At 38.2% G+C, this 13,738-nt stretch overlaps 1 protein-coding gene across 1 annotated transcript in view; it reads left to right on the top strand.

Moving 5' to 3' along the window:
• LOC108793969 (heterogeneous nuclear ribonucleoprotein R-like) overlaps positions 1–13,738 on the top strand; it is a 67,353-nt gene that overhangs the window by 51,838 nt on the left and 1,777 nt on the right. Inside the window, exons 10-11 of the mRNA XM_018564934.1 lie at positions 75–526; positions 9,151–9,156. The gene's annotated coding sequence lies outside the window, so the exon portion shown is untranslated. The remainder of the gene's footprint in view (positions 1–74; positions 527–9,150; positions 9,157–13,738) is intronic.

The following is a 13,738-nucleotide window of genomic DNA, read 5'->3' on the forward strand; positions in this document are numbered from 1 at the left end:
TTTCTCACACCTAAAAATATATATATATATATATATATATATATATATATATATATACATACACACACACACACACATACCAACAAACACATAGGCTTCGGTAGCTACTGGAGTCTTTTACTAGACCTTGGGTTTGATTACTATAATGTAAATATCTTTTTTAGTTTGTTTTATTGGTGTCTACCAAGCAAGCTTTGGTACAGTGATGGAAAGTCAAGTAGGGGTTCATTTAAACTGAAAAGAAGGCCCCACATGTGAGTTTTCTGCTTAACTAAATGTTTACACATATTTTTAGACTGTGATAATGTTTTTGGATTAACGGCTGATATTTCAGTTTACGTGATAGCACTCCTCACAATGTAATTGGGGGATATCAGTGTTTTTATTGATTTTTAGAAACTTTTTAGAAGGCTTAGGAATTTGTTATTGGGGACAGTAAACATTTGTGCAGAATTTGTAGTTTATTTCTCTAGTTGTCCCTTAAAGGACACCTGTCCTGAGAGAGATGTATGTGGCTGACCTCCATGTAAACATGTTTGTTCGCGTAGGTGTCTGTGGCTACAGTGCTTTTTGAGCCCCTAACTCTAAACAAGAATTCAGCAAATGAAGTCAGTCCTAATCTGCATGCATTGAAAGTACTGAAGACAGAGGTTTACCTTGCTGAAATGTTAGAAGGTCAGCAACGACTGCCTGTGTACTTCTCTCATGATAAGTCTCCATTAAAGAGATTCTCCAGAAAAATTAAAGGAAAACTTCTGCAGAAAAGAATACTAAACGCCCATTACACACTAGGGAGTTCTGTGATGCACAATCCTTGGCTAATTTACTTGTGTTGGAAGTCCAAGACTGAAAGCTCTGGTTTGAAATTCCAGACCATCAATACTATTTACTAGAGATCTCTTTGGGTATTTGTGCCTCATGGCCTTTCGTAGCAACAAGTTGTGCTTCCAAGGGGCTGGTTAGCAATTTCCGTTTGGCCCGCACACAGCCCTGGACTTTTTATGCAGCCAAGGGCTGCATATCTCAGAACAGCCCACCCAAGCTAAGGTTTTCTATTTTTCTGAAGAACCTCTCTTTGTTTAATGGATTATTGATGTATATAAGTGTAAACACTAGATGAGTCTTCTGTAGTTTAAATAGTTGTCTTTATAAGCATTTTAAGGTTTTGTGTAACTGTTTTGCATTCCTAGGTATAGATTAATTTTATTATTATTTTTTTTATACAACTTCACATTTTTTGGAAGGGAAACAAGTTTTACCAAATTGTTTGGTTATGGCTCTAGAAGCCTCTACAGTTTGTTCTGTGACTGTATATTAAGTTTTCTTGTTCATGTATAATTTCAATAAACTTAAAAAAAAAGCATAAGAGACAAAACTAAAACCCACTGCAAACAACCACACCATTTCCATACATGGTTGTATCTTATTAAAAAGAGAAAAAGAGAAACCAATTCTGAGTTGTGATTCTTGCAACAAACACAATCCTGAGGATGGACTGCATATGTGAGTGATCAAATACCTTTTTCAGGTGAAACTGTAAATTAACAAATGAGCTCATCTAAAATGATTCCAGTAATTCCCATGCAAAGGTAATTAGTGTTCTTTTCTAATGGTGAACTGGTGCTTCTTAAATCACTATTATGATTTCCAAAGATGAATAAATGTATATTGCACATATTCTTGATGACAGATACATAAGCTTCTCCAAAAAGAGAAAGAATAGGAAGGACAGGTCCTACTTACAATTCCTTATCGTTTAAAGCATAGTGGGGGAGCGTGACAAAGGATAGTATCAGTAGTGGTGGGGTGAGCGAATAAGACATTGAGGGTATTTTATCAAAGCTTGGGAAGACAAAATCCAGAGCAGTTGCCTAACCAATCAGCTTCTCTCTTTTTAATTTTAAAGTCCTAACTGAACACACTAAAGATTGAAGCTTATTGGTTTCTCTTTGCTCCAGTTTTGATAACCCCCCACCTTGTGTTATTTTGCCATGATAGGGCAAAGTGCCAGATTCTCTGTAACACTGAATATCCTGAATCGTGAATAAGCACAATTGTAACTGGTTTACTTTTTAGATTTATTTTTGATCCAGCTTTTAAGGTTTTTACTTGCAAGTTGAATCATATTTCCATTATTTTATAATTTTCACAAAATTAGAGGTTTCTGTATCATTACAATCTCTCAGCTTACTTGATCTGCAATAGTAGAGATGAATTGGCTTATCTGCTCATGATTGGGTATGTAGAGTCATAGCTCACATTGCTAAATTTATGTTTGTGAAGCTATTTACTTTTACATATATATCTAAAATATACTATAGTTTCCCTTTATGTCTGCTGGCATATGTGAATCTGTGAAAAACAATAAGTGATAAGAATACTGCTTATTTTCTAAACAAATGTGTACAATGTTAGACCCCCTGTGCACTTACAGTGGCTTGCAAAATTATTTATCCCCCTATTTGAATTTTTTTTCTATTTTGCTGCATTACCACCTGGAATTAAAATGGAGTTTGGGGGGGGTTGTGTTATTTGATTTACACAACATGCCTACCACTTTGATGTTACAAATTTTTTTTGTGTGTGATACCAACAAGAAATAAGTAAAAAAAAAAAACTGAAAACTTGAGCGTACATAACTATTCCACAGATTCTCAATTGAATTGAGGTCTGGGCTTTGACTAGGCTATTCCAAGACAATTAAATGTTTCCCCTTAAACCACTCGAGTGTTGCTTTAGCAGTATGCTTAGGGTCATTGTCCTGCTGGAGGGTGACCCTCCGTCCCAGTCTCAAATCTGTGGCAGACTGAAACAGGTTTCCCTCAGGAATTTCCCTGTATTTAGCACCATCATTCCTTCAATTCTGACCAGTTTGACAGTCCCTGACGATGACAAAACATCCCCACAGCATGATGCTGCCACCACCATGTTTCACTCTAGGGATGGTGTTCTTGGGTGATAGAAGGTTTTGGGTTTGCTCCAGACATACGATTTCCTTGAAAGCAAAAATGCTCAATTGTCTCATTTGACCAGAGTACCTTCTTCCATATGTTTGGGGAGTCTATCATATGCCTTTTGGTGAACAGCCAACATGTTTGCTTATTTTTTTCTGCAAGCAATGGCTTTTTTCTGGCCACTCTTCGATGAAGGCCAGGTCTGTGGAGTGTACAGCTTAAAGTGGTTCTATGGACAGATAATCCAATTTTGGCTGTGGAGCTTTGCAGCTCCCTCAAGGTTGTCTTTGGTCTCTTTGTTGCAAAAACATTTTTTATAACCCAACCCTGATCTGTACTTCTACACAACTTTGTCCCTGACCTGTTTGGAGAGCTTCTTGGTCTTCATGGTGCCCCTTGCTCAGTGGTGTTGCAGACTCAGGGCCTTTGAGAACAGGTGTATATTTACTGAGATCATGTGACACTAAGATTGGACACAGGTGGTCTTTATTTAATTAATTATGTGATTTCTGAAGGTAATTGGTTGCACCAGATCTTATGTAGGGGCTTCATAGCAAAGGGGGTGAATATATATGTACGCACCACTTTTCTGTTTTTTATTTTTTATAATTTTTAAAACAAGTTATTTTCCTAATTTCACTTCATTTTGGACTATTTTGTGTATGCCCATTACATGTAGTTCAAATAAAAATCAATTTTAATTCCAGTTAGTAAATCAACAAAATAGGAAAAATGCCAATACTTGAAAAATGTATACTTTGCAAGCCACTGTATTTGAAGGTGTAATAAGAGTACATACTAAATCAAGGGTTGGACTGAAGAATGCAGGAGCCAGTCAGCCAAATGTAGAAGCCTGCAAGCATTTTTAGGACCTTGGAAATGTAATGTTTTGTTAGCTACAATAGGAAAGGCTCTAAGAGCTTGGGCACAGTTTTAGGTTACCTGGCTTGTGGGCTTTGTGTAAAAAGATAGTCAAATCAAAATGCTTAGTGACTTCAATTCTCCTAACACAGCAGGTTTCAGTAAACTCCAAAAACATTTTTTTGCATTTCTTATTCACATGTTTAATACATTTATCCTTTTACGACACGTGCATTTCAGAACAAGCCTTGCAATTGTTTTCAGGTCTTTTGGGAAGAAAGTTCTTTGTAATATTTAAGGGAATGCAGTGTATGAAAATAGCTGAAGTGCTTTAATTTTTTTGTGGCAGTGTACCATTAGATTACTGCTAGAGTCCCTTTTAGAATTTGTATAAGGGATTATCAATACAAAATCATGGGGCTGCCTTTAAGCTTCATATGCAGATGCTTAAGGCTTGTTTACATTCAGATTATTGTGTGCCTTGAGAAAGGTTGTGAATAAAAAAAAAAAGTTGTATGTATGTTGTGACCAATGGGCCACTGTATACAAAAGCTTAGCATGTATTTGTACAAAATGACTGCAACTGTTATTTGTATTGGCACATGTACAGACTTATGGGCTTGTGTCTGATCATACATACCCGTTTGACCAAGGAGAGTTTCTAGAAAGAAAAAACTCCAGCTTGACAATTTCCTAATAAATGGCAATGGAACCCTCTGCCTGGTTTAATTGTGCTTTAGCAGTGCTTAGTGGTTCTCATGTAAAAGCACTGTATTTTGTGGTCTGTCTGCAGTACAGGTTCTGCAGGTAAAATAGGGAAATCGCTACAATCTTTTTTGGTGTTCCTAAATGCTGCCTGGTCTGGCATGGATAAGGCGCATTAAGCTAAATTCTCTAGTATGTACACATTCTCATTGAACTATTAATTTTGCACTGTTCCATGTTAAATGGCCATGGTAGCTGAGATTGTAGTCCCTGTTACTTGGCATTGGCCCCTTGAATGTGGTCCACCATCCAAGAGAATGCTAAAGCTCAGGGCAGTATGGTGGAGACACAGTAGGTTCTGGCTTAGCTTCTGCATCTAGTTTTTGTTCACATAAACCATTATTGCAGCTCCTGGTAAAATCCAGGGGTGGGTGTTCCAGTGCATTGAAAGGGGCTACCACAACAAAACACTTGTGTCCTTAGGCTCTGATAAAACAACCACCTGGTAGGCCTACATGTGGCAGATACAAAAGTAATGATTCAGTAAGTAGGTTCAGCTTCTCTGCCCCAGAAATATGGTGTGGCATGTAAGTCAGAGCATGGCTGCCTCCATCAGAGACTAATCACACATGATTTGTTTCCTAAATCAAATTATCGTGACCAGATCCTGAATATAAGATACCACACCCCTAATATATCAAATCAAACAGGAAAGAAAAAGTGGGGCTTTTTAGGTACCAAGTGACAGAATTAAGAAATTACAACTTGATAAAACAGAAATTCTTTATTATACAAAAGTAAAAAATATGAAATAACATGATTAATATGTGCACATTTCAAAAATAGAAAAACAAAACAGATCTCCAAATGAACTATTCCAGTTATAGTGTGAGGCTAGATGACCATAACAGACAATATTCGATGTGACATGTTCTTATACTCATACAGCACACAAATGCCTCTTCTTTTATCAGGAATAGTAAGTCAGGGAAAAGGTGACAAGTGCACAACCGTATAAAGCTGAAGCGATTCAAAAGAAGTCCCCAAGAAAAAGACACAGTCCGCAGTCGCCTCCGAGCTGTCAGTGTCCACAAGGCCGCAAGTCCACGGCCCCTTCTTCTTGGCGACTTCTTTTGAATCCCTTCAGCTTTATACGGTTGTCTGCTTGTCACCTTTTCTCTGTCACCTCTTGGGGGGTCCCTTTTGTCCTAGGGCACGCTACAGTCTTGAGCTTCTGCCCTGCTGGCGTGGTCAGGCACACACGGATTACCCTTTGGAGACAATATGCTCCCTCTCCTGAGGAAGTGCTTGGAGCGCGAAACGCGTTAAGAATTACTATTCCTGATACAAGAAAGGGCATTTGTGTGCTGTATGAGTATAAGAACATGTCATATCGAATATTGTCTGTAATTTAGGCTCACACTATAACTCTGGAATAGTTCATTTGGAGATCTGTTTGTTTTTTTTCTATTTTTGAAATGTGCACATATTAATCATGTTTTTAAATATTTTAAACTTATGTATAATACAGAATTTCTGTTTTATCATGTTGTAATTTCTTGATTCTGTCCCTTGCTACCTAAAAAGCCCCACTTTTTCTTTCCTGTTTGATATGATTTGTTTTCTGACGCTGTTTACATTTTTTCCCCCCTCTGCATTGTGTAAGTGGGCTTTTCTCAGTAGTAGTTTTTAAAATTCAAGGAATTTTCTACTGCATTGCTGTGCCTTATTTAACCCTTTCACTGCCTTTGATGTAACATTTACATCAGCAACATTGCAAAACATGTATGCAAATGTCTGTCTGCGATATCTTATATATGTATATACACTTTTTTCCTGCAGCCTTTCACATAAAAGTGATTGTGACTGTTAAGTCCCCTGAACAATTCTATACACTAGTAATAGAGCAACCCAGCTGCTGCTACTGTATACTCGGCTATCCCTCCTGAGTGCGCAGGTCCCCCATGGTGAATGTGAGAGGATGGACAACAGCGGGAGATAAGTGAAAAACCAATCGTGATTTCCCCTGTAAAGCATAAACCTGGAAGCATTCAGCTCTATGTAATCCTGGGTTCAGAGCTGTCAATCTGTGGTTGCTCTGGCCAGGGTAGAAGCTGATTAAGCACAGGCTGTGTTTGATCAGCTTCAACAAAGTGCAGAGGTGACATTAGGGGTCTTACAAACCCCTGATATCTCCTTAAAGGGAACCTGTTACATTCACTATGCTCTTTCATAGGGGGCTTTTCAGCCCCCTTGTGATAGCAGTAAAGTTAGGTTAAAAAATAAAATGTAAAAGATGAAATGTTATTGAAATATAGAAGCCCCTCGCTCCCATGTACAAGCACTTACAAATGTAAATTCACGTGTCAGGTGCTCACACTTAAGAAAAAGCTGGAGCGAGAGCATGATTCTAGGGGCATTATTCACTGTTAACACTAAATGGATGCACTGCAAAGCATCACCTATGGATAATTTTGGGTACCGTCATTTTTGCCATTTCACGATTGCGTGCAATCTTGGTATCTGTTTAATCAACGCAACATCATCTTTTATATTTGATCAAACAATCGGGTATTATATTGTGTTTGTGTGCACTAAAATTATTTAAAAGTTTTTAACTGAAAAAAAAGATCTGGTGAACAGTAGTGCAATCATTATGTGATATAAAGAATTGCAACTGCCACCATTTCATTCTGCAGGGTCTGCGAAATGTTCTGCAGGGAAAAAAATATATAACTTTTTTGGGGGTTTGAAGTCATCTTTAGAACTAAAATGTGCATTTTATTGTGTGCTAAAAAAAAAAAAAAAGACCCCAGCAGTGAAAGAGTTAAACTCTAGTGAGGTAAAATAAGTAGTAGAGGTAAGGAGAAAAGCATTAGAATAGATCCTGGAGGCTGTTATTCTGCTACATCACCTGACTGATTCAGAGTTGTGCCCATGAACCTCCCAAGTGCCAATTGCAAATGAATGATAAATATCAGTGTTTGCTATTATTCTTTTAAATAATCTTCACAAATCTGTTCAGTTATGTCTAAATCAGTTGTCTTATCATTGTAGGAAGGTAAATTTAACTTATCACATGTATGCCACCAAACAAAGTACCCATATCGGGGTGACAGAACAGAATTCAGATTTTATTTGATCACTCATTTAAAGCAGTCACAAAAACTGAATGTTTGTGTATGAATACTAAGTTGATATTCCAAACAGGTCTGAGCAGAGGATTCAGTCAGCTCACAGATCTCAAAACTAAGCTGAATGTGGAAGATCAACATCAAGAATCTCCTTTCTAAATTTTCACTGTTCAATTTCATTTTGCAAATAAAGTGATTGTGTTTTTGAAACTCCATTTAACTGAAATTTTAACCTCTGAAAAGTCAAATTGTTCCAAAAGCATACTAAATGAACTTCAATTATGAATGTAATCTACATCTGTGTCTGAAATTGAAGTGGGCTCAATTATTCTTGAAAAAAAAAAAATCTCGATTGGCTTTGTTCATCATACTTCTACAAGATGGACAAAAGGAAAGAAAAATCGAAAATTTCACTTTTACAAAGAAATTCACCGTGATCCCTTCTAAATGATAACTACAAAAAATGTGAAAGTGAGATTGAAAAATATTTTTTTTTTTAAGGAGCTGTTTTCCGGAGTAAGGTAAAGTAAAGATTAACTTCTATAAATCTTACAACTTGCATGGGAATGCCATTAGAATAAAATGTTGCTCGAAATGTTTTTGGGAAGAGAAACACTTCTATGCACATAGTTCTGTCATAGTGCTTGCTAATCTCACCAGGATTTAAAACAAATTTGTGTCTTGACTATGCACACTACAGTACTGAATTTGCTGGCGTATAAGACTACTTTTTATACTTAAAAACATCCCCTGAAAATCGGGGGTCGTCTTATACACGGGGTATACACAGTATACCTTTAGTTCGTTTGGGCCAAGCTGGCCCAAACGAACATCCCTAATCTGTCAGCCCGCTGGATGTGCGGTAATATTGTATGTGCGGTAGCTTTGGCTACATACAGTAGCTGAGCCAATCACGGCGAGCGATGTACACAACCTCTGCCAATCCAAGCAGGCTTTGTATTCATTAATAGAATACATCGCTCGCCGTGATTGGCTCAGCGCGGTATACTGTATGTAGCCGAAGCTACCGTACATACAGTATTACAGCACATCCATCCATGATGTTTTTAAATGGTGTTGCCTCGGAAGTGGTGTAGTCTTATATGATGGGTATAGCCCAAAACCTATATTTTAGGTGGAAAATTAGGGGGTCGTCTTATACACCCAGTCGCCTTATATGCCCGCAAATATGGTATTTACATATTTTGAAAAAGCAGTAAAAACACAAAAGCAATCATATATCACTTCTGTAGCTATAGGTATTGTGAAAATTATTCTTAAAAATTCACAACAGGAGCACTGAAATCACAGCTCCTTTCACTTTTACTTTCTATGGACAGCAGTATCTTGTCAGCCTGACATCTGCTTAACCCCTTCGTGACGGGAGACGTACAGTGTACGTCCCGGCACTTTGTGCCTATATGACTGGCCACGTACACTGTGCGTGACGAGTTATATCAGGCTTTGTAATGCTGGTAACAGCTGATTCTCAGAAGTTGCCAGTCATTAATGAATGCCTCAGTATTGAGGCATTCATTAATGAAATAATTAAGTTTTTTGTAAAAGCTTCTTCCTTTCATTAATGAAAGAATGAAGCCGTTACATGCAAATACAGGACTGCAATTTGCGATCCCGTATTTTACATATCTTTTGAGTGAAATGTATCAGTTCTGATCATCTAGGCACGATCAAAGCGCTTTTAGGAGATCTGGATCAGTCTCTAAGGTTATTATTAGCTGTTCCTAAGTTTGGATCAGCCTAATAGCCAAAAATTTAAAAAAAAGTTAATTTATCAAGCAGTCATAGTGACTGCTTGATATAAACTGACAAGAAAAAAAAAGTTTTAAAAAAATATTTTTTTTTACAAAGTGTAAAAAAATAAAGTGTAAAACAAAATTAGGAAAATACAAATTATATATAAATATATTTTTTATACTATAATTCATATAAAACAATTCTAAAAAAAATAATAATCAAAACTTGTGAAAAAAGTGTTTTCTTCTAGTTTTTTTCCTCATTTTTTTTTTTATTTAAACTAAGTAAGGGGTTAGGTACACATATGTGATATAATTATATAGCCCTATCTGTCCTCTAAAAAACTATATATAATATGTGTGGGTACATTTAGTAAGACAGTATATTACTGCTGTGGAAGAATCACACAGCAAAAATGTAAAAAGTGTGTCAGTCATTTATGAACAGAAACGGAAAACTAGCTCAGTCATGAAGGGGTTAATGTACTCGCACAGCTGTTAAAACCAACTGAAACTTGACTTTAGGCCGATTTCACACTGTTATGGTGCGTTAACACATGTTACATTAACCAGTTGATGACCCCCTTCCTGTCCAGGCCATTTTTTAGTATTCAGCGATGCAGTACTTTGACTGACATGTATTCCGTCATGCAACGCTGTACTAATATTAAATTCATACCATTTTTTTTAGGGACAGATAGAACTTTCTTTTGGTGGTATTTAATCACCACTGGAGTTTTTATTTTTTACTAAAAAAAATCGCAAACAAATACTATGCATAAAAATAGCCGACACTTTAAAAGCATTTACAGCTCATCGGTTTAGTGTTATCAGTAAATAATGGCCCTAGAATTATTGCTCACACTCCCACGTTTGCCGCAATATGTAACGTGTGGTGGAATCGTTGTTTTCGCAGGTATGCGCACCCAAGGCGTATTTACGTTTTTATGTGTGTACACGCGGGGCACTTATATTTTTTGGGGTATTTGTTTTTTTTTACACTTAAAACAGGTCCTCCTTATGCTATCACATAGGGGCTAACACGCCCCCTATGAGATAGATAATATACAGTGACAAGTCCTTTTTATGGAGACATTAGGGGTCTCTAAGACCCCTGATGTCACCTAGAGACCCCCAAAGAAGCTGATGAAAGAGATCTGCTTCACCAGCATCTTCTCTGGCTATAGCAGCCAGATAAATGACAGCTAAAGGTGGAAGTGATGTAATACACATCGTTTCCGCCTTTAGAGAGAATGTTCTCTGTATAGGCAAGCTAAAAAACTCTCTTGTTACAAATGTGTTTATGTTCTATGGATTAAGTTGTTGACCTGGTAGAGGCTGTAATGAGCTTATCTGAGCAGGAAACATGATATCCTAAACAGGACATGTTGAAGTGACAAAGTACAGGTAAGTGCACAAAACAAATTGCCTATGTTTCGCTGGTTTGTTAAAAGGGCCTAATTTGAACCCTATTTTTTTCAAAATTATAAGCAGAGGTTTAATTTGCTTGAGGTATGTTCTACTGCAATTACATCCAAAATAAAAACATGACTTGGATAGTGTGATCACACTGTGAACTGTGGGAATGTAAACTTTGATACATACATGAGCACAGTTTAAAAGTAAGTTAGTCCCTGCTGTCCAGAAAAATACCTATGAGAGAACTAGACTGGCTCAAGGCAGCTTTTATGTGTATACAATATCATGCACAATGCCAGGTAAGTTACAATTGCTACACTACATCATTAATTTGTGTATTTAATGTCCATCAACAAACAAGATTGCCCAGATTTTGCTTAGCAGAGAATGCACTGCATGAGTAGACAAGCAGTTAACGGCTCAGGAGCTAGATGTCTGGTAAAAATAGGCCTTGGGTGCATTATTTTTTTTTTGTCCTGCCCATTATTATTTTTCTTTTTCTAGCTGATTTTTTTTGGTCAAGATTCTGATATAATGCTGCTAAGATGGTCTCTCCACACAGCTAGCCATGTCGGCCTTCCCTAAACCTGACTTTTGGGTGCCGTATTCCTGACCCTGCTGGTCTGGACATTGTAGGGCTAGTCTGTAATGTGACCTTTGGGCACAGGGCCTCTGCATTGTGGTGCTTTCCAGACCTGAGTGTACTGTTAGTTTGTCACTGTGCTAGTCTTTACTGTGCTCACAGGGCATCCCATTGTGGTATATCTAAATCAGTCTTTCTTAACCAGGGTACCTTCTGGCTTTGCCAAGGGTGTCCTCAGATTTTCATACAGTATTGAGCATTTCCATGGTGCAAGCAAGCTGACCACTAGCACCATGGAAAGGCATGATGCTAATCTAGGGCAGGCTGCATCCAGAACCTCCCCCAGCATTCAGAAGAGGTCCACCTGAACTTGCTCTGCCATACTGCTACAGGCACACTGGTGTTCTGCATAACTAGGACTCTGATATGAGGTAGGGACTTTGATGCGAAAAGGCCTTCTGATGTGAAAGGAGGGGACTCCACGTGGTTTATGTTTGTGAGGTGGCCCCCCTTAAAGTGACACTAAGTTAAGGAGTTAAATCTCAGAAATACATTCCAGTACCCTATTAACAAAATTTACCTTATTTGGGTATCACTGGGCTGTAGATGCTCAAATCATCTCTCAATTCATGCTGGAACTGTTAATCCTTCTGGATGGTGGCTACTTTTGTTCCCCATGGTCCCCTTGTGAGTTCTAAAGTAGCCACCGGAACAAGGGGAACAAAAGTAGCCACCATCCAGAAGGAAGGACAGTGCCAGCACAAATTCATAGATGATTTTAGGATCTACAGCTGAGTGTTACACAGATAAGCTACATTTTGTTAACGGAGTACTTTAAAATCCATACCAAACCTCTATGTAGGATAAGGATGTGGTATAGATTTTGGGGGGCACAGCACAATTTGTTTGTACATTTTAGACTGGTAACCTCAAGATTTGGAATACTTAAAAGGGTGCTGTGACAAAAAAAAATAAGAATGCTGATGTAGATGACCTGTTGAGGGAACAGTCAGTGTAGGTGCTGGTAGGCCAGAGTTTTTCTTCCCCCAGCAGAAACTTCAGTCTTTGTCCCAGGCATGAACTCTTCAGTACACGAGTTGCCTGACTTTTTGCTTCTGCATTACAGTTCTGGGGTGGATGGTAGCTTCCTTCAAGGTAGTTCCACTTCAGAACCCTACAACACAACAGTCTGTCATCATGCTGCAAGTCAGTCCAGTCCTTGGACAGACCAATTTGCCTGGCACCGAAAACCAGGTTGTCCCCAGCTTAGTGGCTCAGAAAATTGGCTCTGGAGTCAGGGAGGTCTTTCTGAGATCTTGGGAGATCCTTGCAAAAGACGCCAGCCTGTAGGCTGAGGAGTAGTCCTTGGCACCTTGTTGGTGCAGGGGACTTAGATGCTAGAGAAAACTCATTCTGGAACTTCAGGCGATCTGGCTGTCTCCAACGCTGGACATCCCAACTGGAGGGTGTTCTGGGTTCAGTTAGATAGTGCTATGGCAGTAGAATACAATAATCATCAGAGAGGCACTCCAGCAGTCTCGCAGCAAAAAGATAGGTAGAGCGGATTCTGTCCTAGGCATAACTTCACATGCAAGCATTGTCTACTATGTACATCCCAGGAGTGGACAATTGGCAGACAGGCTTCCAGTGCTCTGGTAAATTTTCGGTGGTGGAATAGGTGAAGAATTCTAACGCTTTCATTTTTTGGTGTGACTATTTTATTTTGAAGGCATGTTTAAATACAATTAAATTAAAATGATGAAATCAAAACAATCTAAAATATAAACAATCAACGTCCCCCCCCTCAGCGGGCCACGGTAAAATTATCAAACGTTGACCGGTCCGCGGCGATAAAAAGGTTGGGGAGCACTGCCTTAATGGATTAAAAAAAAAAAAGGTTTTGTACTTACTGTAACATTTCTTGGAGTCCATTGGGGGACACATGTTCCACACCTCGGTGTCCATGATCTTGCTCTGGGTACTGCTTTCCACAAAACTGAGGCATGCTTGGAAGTAGAAGGGGTTATTTTAGGTTGGCCCACAATTGTTCTGTTTGTTAGTGTCCAATCAATCTACTCTCAAAACACTTGTAGAACTTACATTTGGTTTCTTCATTTATATTAGTCAAACAAGGGTTTGGAACGGATCGTAAATACATAAATCACATGATCTCCTGATCAGGACACCTCAAATAATTTGTGATTGCTCTGCATTAGTGGAAAACATATGCAGTATATCTCTGCAATTCACACATCTCCCTATGTTTTAATTCCTTAAATATATTGCAAGTACAAAAAAAAAACAGCAAATATGCCTGTGCTGCACTGA

This window comes from Nanorana parkeri, unplaced genomic scaffold (genome assembly GCF_000935625.1).
Source record: "Nanorana parkeri isolate BGI_ZX_2015 unplaced genomic scaffold, ASM93562v1 scaffold796, whole genome shotgun sequence".
NCBI lineage: Eukaryota > Metazoa > Chordata > Amphibia > Anura > Dicroglossidae > Nanorana > Nanorana parkeri.